Source organism: Apis laboriosa, unplaced genomic scaffold (assembly GCF_014066325.1).
Source record: "Apis laboriosa isolate Shangri-la unplaced genomic scaffold, ASM1406632v1 scaffold177_cov149, whole genome shotgun sequence".
NCBI lineage: Eukaryota > Metazoa > Arthropoda > Insecta > Hymenoptera > Apidae > Apis > Apis laboriosa.
In genome coordinates this window covers 311,228-318,512 of record NW_025222169.1, presented here as the reverse complement: position 1 = coordinate 318,512, position 7,285 = coordinate 311,228, and positions in this window count along the sequence as shown.

The window sequence follows — 7,285 nt, the reverse complement described above, 5'->3', positions numbered from 1 at the left end:
GTTGCTGTTTACGCACAGTGACTGTTTAAACTTCCCCCTCCCCTTTCATCCCCTTCCATCTCTCCTCCCCCTCTTCATCTCCACCTTCCTCCACCTGTTCCGCGTAAGTGAGCAAAGGTCTCTATTAACAAAGTTTTAATCGAATTCATCACAATGCGCCGTTTCGTTTAATACAGAATTCGCCCGGTCGGTAAGCTGTCGCTCTTCCGCTTCCCGATGACAAACAATTATTTTCCCCACCTTATTTTCTATGTAATGAAAATACAGTTTAATCCTGTAAACTTTGTTTCTTCGTTTAAAATATTAAAACTTGGATGAAATTGTTTAAACAATGTGATCTTTCTTCTTATCTATCGTTCAATCGTAGAATAAAATTTTCTTTTTCGTGGAAAAATCGTTAGAAAACTGGATTGAGCTTAAAACTCGATTAAAATTTTCGGAAAACTTTCGAACCGTTATAACTTCGAAGACAATGATTTCAGATGAACGAATGAAAGATCGTTGAAAAGAGAGAATTTTGCTCTTTGAAAACGTTTTTTCGTTTATTCTCGATACAACTTCCGGCTTCTTGAGATATCGCTTAAACAAAGAGTTAATTTTTAATCGTTCATTATCTCCATCATCATTATTCGAATCTCTCGCATCTCGTCTAATCGATCTATCCCAAACTTGAGACGAATACGATTCCTGGAAAAACCAATGCAAAAATATAGGTCACTGGATGCATTCATAATCTTCTCAAACGTTGAACAAAATTTTTTATTTTCTTCTCTTCTTTTCTTTTCCTTTCTTTCATACAACGTAGAATTAGAAACGTAGAATTATTTCAACGCAACCATTATTATCCACTCTATTTTACACCATTTTATCCACGATATACATTCACCATGTAAAAAAGGGAATCCAGTTACACGTATAATACTTTCAATCAATGAACGATAATTAAACTTCATAAAAAAAAGAAAAAGTAACCAAAGTGTAGAGAGTACAAAGGAAAAGAAAGAGAGAGAGAGTACCAATGTAGAAGGATTTGTTGAATGGGGCTGCGAAGAGAAAAGAAGATTACATGATTTCAGTGGAGCCAATATCTGCCGGTGTCGGGAATCGAGGACGCCCAACTATAATCAGAATCAATCGTCCCGTTAACGAGGTAGTAATTCTTCTCCCCCTTCGAACTCGAGAGAGGTGAACGGAAAAAGCGAGAAAAGTATGGATAAAAGTGTTCATTCCCTTCGATACTATCCTTCGCGACGCCGGTTACGTATCCTCCAACCTGTTCGTTCGGGGGATGGATGCGACCATGTAAGAAACAACGTAAATTGTTAAGGCCAGGCCTTGCCTAGTTGTAAATTAGAAAGCAGGCAATCTCGCTCGACTTGGCTGTTTCCCACTTCTTCTCCCTTTTCTCTTTTTCTTTCCCTCTCTTTCTCTTCCACTTTTTCCTCCCTCGTCCCACGTGACTCGACTGTACACGGTTCGTACACCCTCTGTCGTTTCATCGTGTGCACGAGGGTTTAGTAGAGGGCTATAAAAAAAAGAGAGAAACAGAGAGAGAGAGAGAGAGAGAGAGAGAGAGAGAGAAAGAGAAGGTCTTAGAAATCCGGCCGAAATTAAGCCGAAACTTACGGGCCGAATCCCGTGCAACCGACACAGCATCGTTCGAGCATCTGCTCCCTTGTCCCGCCATTAATTAACTCGTTTTCTGACCCTTTACGACCCGTTTGATATCCGCTTTCGAGTAATAAAATTCGTCAAGGGACTTTGTTGCTCTGTAAAAGGAGATGTTAAGATTGGACGATGTGAATTTTGAGGAAATTTTTGCCATTTTCTCGTGATGATTGTAAGTATTTAGCGGAAATATTTTTTAGATTTTTCCAAAAATTTTATATTGTATTAAAAATTGTTGGATTTGGAGAATCGAGCCGCTCGAAAATCTTAACTTTAATTAAAGAGAATAAGTAATAAGCAAATCTTTAATTAAAACGAGATCTAATTATCTCGTTTTGCACGCAATAAATATGATTCAAAAATTTAAATATCTCGAGCGAAAGCTCGAAGAGAAAAATAGCTAGAGAAGGTCTGCTGGATTTCCAAGAAAGGATCGGAATATTTTAAGTTAAGGATGGTCAAGAATCGGCTCCCGCCAAGTGTATATTCCCTGATTCCCTGATAAATTCTTAAACAGCGAAAAGGGTGAAAAACACGCTAATTATTTCGCAATCTCAACGCTCATCTCATTTCGCGGATAGTGTTGCATTAAGGAAATTAATTTTTTTTTTTTTTTTTCCTAAAGGGGGTAACGCGCGACCGTGTTCTTGGAAAATTGATTCGAGATGCTGCTAGCGGCCTGTCTCCAGCAATCGGTTATAAACTGGAGATTATGCCATTAACGAAATTAATAAATGAAAATGAAATCACACGCGTCACACTCCATTAGCAAAATGAATCCGCCTCGAAGGATGCATGAAGTTCTTTGCATGAGCCGAGCACGAGAAATTCATTTTGAATCGTTGAAATTACGTGTTTGAATTCAGATAGTTTCAAGAATTTTTATCGAAGAGAAAAGTCTGTAAATATATAAATCTGTAAGCTTTTGAGATAGAGTTATTTGATAGTTAAAGATAAAAGTTTGATAAATTGGAATAATTGTTCGCGTCTCTAAGAAGATCTATGTTTCAAATTGATCCAAGAAAATGAATTTGAAAAATTTATTATTGGAGAAGGAAGAAAAGTAAAATGTACATTTACATTTATATTACATTTATAATTATAAATTTTACATATATGTAGTATTATTTATTCGAATTTATTTAAACACGGTCGTGTTTGGTATCATTTTTATTGCAAAAAGTTCAGTAATTCGATAACAACAATTTTATAATTTTATAAGTTAAAAAGGTATGAAAATTTGATTTTTCGATTCTGATGACCAATTCTGATAATAACGGATGATATATCAATGATAAATAATATGCAGATAACACGGATGCTTGCTCAATGAAAACAGTTCTAAGAATTAAACGAAGGAGATAACTTTATCTGTCTCATCCTCCTATCGTTTGCAAATGTCTATATAAATCGATTGTATTCGATGTAATCGATCGAGTTCAATGTAAACACTTTGAAACGAACTTTCTTATCGAAATTAGATTTCTTTGTAACTACTGTTTATTTTAAAATAAACAGACATTTTATAATTAGAAAATTAGAAAATTTCGTTGAGTTTTTTTTTTCCCCCCTTTTTGGAAAATATATTCAGAATCATAATTTTTAGTCCAAGTTAATCAATTGCAAGGAGACACACAGACAATATATTCCATCTAACGATTATTAGATACGACGAAGTGGCGTAATAGAGTCTTCGTAATAAATTTTACGTAATTACTTCGTGTGCAGGCTCTCTCCCTTCTTTTTTCTCCACCATCGACTTCGTAGAACTGCGGAACTGTAGATAGTCGATATTCGATTTGCTCGTACTTTAACTGCGAGGCAAATTTAAAGAACGAAAGCTTGGGAATTTTTCTTGAAAGTTAATGATGATAAATATATAATATCTTTACGATAAATAATTAAACGCATTACATTATTTTACATAATCTTTTTATATATGATTATATATATTTTATGTATATGATTATACGATAATGAAAATTAAATTGTCGATGTTTAATGCATAAAATTCGTTCATTTTGTAACAATCATTTTGTGACAATTATAAAAGTAGGATTTAGACAAAATGATTTAGATTCGTTCTTTAAATGTTGATCGTTTTATTTTTATAAGATTTTTAACATATTTTTAAATATCCGTAATCTGGTGACAATTCTTATGCAAAAATGGGATTAAAAGATATTTGTTGAACTGAACGTTGTTGAACTTATTTCGCTAGATTTATCGAGGCGAGTGTCTTACAGCCATCTGAACGTTCAACTCCGCATTTCAATCCACGGCGCTATTAAGAAGATGAAATTTGCAATTCAGATAGGTAAGAAATGCTGCCACTTCTCACGGCCGGATTGACGTTTGCCACTTTTCCGATGAAGAAATCGAGATACACTTCGGAGTATCTAAAACTCTTTCCTTGCGAGAGAACAAAAATTGTGTGTTTCCGATGTTCTCTCTCGTTTAATCAAAATGTAGGAAATTATAAATCTCATCAAATCAAAATTCATTAAATTATATTATTCAAGTTTTTGATTAAATTTTTTTAATTAGGAAAAGTTTCTTTGGAAAATCATAAATAATATTCTTCGAAAGTTCACCTAGTTCCCAAAATTCATCGAATTCTGTATTTCCACGAATATCAAATATCAAATTCAAAAAACGCAAAGCAAAAAAACTCTCATTCATCATCAACTTCTCAGACTATCAAAAAGTTAATTATCAAAAATTTTTACACTACTTTTCCCCCCTTTTTTCACATTCATATTCGTTCACTTTTTATTTAATTTCAACGAAGGGAACTTCATCCATTTCAATAACCACAGTCCCACGATTCTTTACAATTTTCTAACATCTTTGATCCTCTCTTTCGATAGAATTTCAAACTGGCCGAATTCATTTTCCAGCAGAAGAATTCGATCGGATCGCGATACTCGTTCCATCATTGGAATATCAGAAAATAGCGAAGAATGGAATGGTTTCTTTGAAATCAAGATTAACACCGACCAACCTCATCGCCACCTCGTCCATTTTAAATTTTTCGATCAAACAAATTCACTTCAAACTTGCATCATCCTCACCCTCTCTCTCGAAACAACAAACCCCCGTTGACCACCACCCCCCTTGCTCCATCATCGGTACCGTTCAACGTCCCTAACGAAATCGGTATGCGGGCATCGGTGGCCGAATAATTTTCTATCATCCGGGAGGGAATGTATTGCAGGGACGATTCCCTTCCGCGTTCCGATCGAAATATGCGCGGCACGTTCCTGCAAGGTAAACTCGAAAGGTACGGGGGTGGCGGCGGTGGTATTTGTCAAGACTCGGCAGACGTGCCCGTCGGTATCCACCGGTCGGAGATATTATTCAAGATATAGGGGAGCACGGCCAACAAGGAAAATGCCCAGTTGGACAGTTGGACAGTTGGGGAGGGGGTTGGTTGCCGCCGTCCTCGTCGAGGATCGCCCCTTATCCGAATCGTCCTTGTTCGCCCGCTCGGGTGACGAGCGGAAACGGAGGAGGATCGACTCGTGCTTCCGCTGTCACGTCGAGTTTCCACGGTGTCGGTGGGATGTCTCTATCGAGTTACAGGCTTTGTTTTTGGGTCGATCGAGTGGCCCATCGCCACTCGAAACGTCCCGCCGGACTTTCTTTGACCCCCTTTGACGTCGTTTCCGGGCCTTCGGCCGATAAGCATGATAGCCGGGGCAAAATTGATTTTCCCCAAACATTTCGTGGACGGAGAGCAAGTTTCCCTCTCACCCCCGGTGGGCCGACCAAGATGCCCTCGTAATAATAATAATACTTTGTCCATGTGGAAATCGATTTCCTTGCCCGGCTTTACCAAACCGACCCGCCAATCAGAGTTTATTCGGGTCGGTTCGAATCGTGAAGATTATTACCACGACTTTTTCTCGGTGTCGAATGGCGAGGAGGGGGGGATTTGTTAAAAATGGTTTTAGATAATTGTGGAAATAGGCGTTGATTGAATTTCGTTCGATGGAGGCACAATGTTTCTTTAATCCTTTTGATTCGATCGAATTATTTTAAGAATTTTATTCCGTCGCGAGTTATTAGTGTTATTGGATGCAAATACGATTTATTATTTGGATGGATAATTAATCGAAGGATGAAAAGGAAAATCTGTAAATAATAAATGTGAGGGCAACAATAAATTTTTACGAGACTCTTTTCCCCTTAAAGTTTCAGATGAAACACGATGATTCGATTAATGGATACGGATAAAGATTCTCTTAGGTAGATACGTTTGGATTGGTCGAGGAGATGATTTAATAAAATAAAAAAAAAAAAAAAAAAGAGGAAGGAAGGAAAATGGTGCAACGATTCTACTGGTGAACGCGATGGCAGTTAGTATTGGCTGAAAATCGTTCGTGATTGGAATCATGGCCAATTCTATCAAAGCACTCTTGCATCGCTGCACGATTCGTGTTTCCACTAAAAACAAGCATAGTTACAAAAAAAACGCAACGCAAGGAATATCGATGCATCGAAATCACTTCACTTTCGAAGTGGGCTCAGGATCTTTTTCAATTATTACCCTCGGAGAGAATCGACGAGGATTAATCGAATCGATCGAATCTTTTTTTCTTCATTCACACGCAAAACATTCTTTATCTCGTCTATTACGATATTAAGTGCAATTGCTTCTTTTCCGATTAACTTTAAAATCGAGTCGAATATTTTTTTCTTTTTTTATATAATCGACGAATCACAATTCGATCGTTCAACACCTTCTTCCTTTTCCTCGGGTGTTCATCTTTTCTTCCGAATTTTCACAGCGGAGAGAGAAGGAGTTTTTTTCCCAGGCCAAGAAATTCGATTAGGCGTCGTTCATTGTGTAAAGGTTACTACGGCGAAAGCATTGCCGGCTCGTTTCAGCGAAATTCTTTCCAACCCTCCTTCGCTCTTCTCCTCTCGGTTTTAGGGAGAACGAAGCCAGCTTCGAACCCCAACCGGGCAACCTATAACGAGGAAGAAAGCTTTCTTTATCTGGGTTGCAAAATCGAATTGTCGTCCTTTCGTCTCGCGAGCTCTTCCTCGCAGATTCTTCCTCGCACCTCCTCCAGTTCTCGCTTCCAGTTCGTGAAAACATTTCATCCGAACGATCCGACCATCTTTCTCTCGCACCCTTTTTTTCTCTCTTTCACCCTTATCCTCCATTCAACTAACACGCACAAGTTAAGGAGTCGTTGATGAAGCGAATCGGATATTCCTTGGAGAAAATAATCCGGCAGGAATTCAATGTGGGAGAACTCTGGCTGAAAACTCCCGGTTGATATTGTTAATTCGTGATATGAGAAAATCCATTCGGGCTTTAGCCAAACTTCCTGTATTTAATTTGCATCCAGTCGCTGTCAATTGTCAGGCCGGAAAGTGGGGAAAGTTGGAAGGATAATTGGTTGTCGAGCAGCGCACGGCTACGGTGGATTATTCGGCGGATAAAGTTTTGGAAAAGAATAACGTGTTTCCAAGCTTGGCGAAGCTTTCCACGTTATTAGTTTAATCATAATCTTATTTTATTCGGGATATTAGCATTGCTATCCTCGTTTCTCGATCTTTTTTGTACAATTTGATTTCGTGCAACGACTATAATTCTTTAATC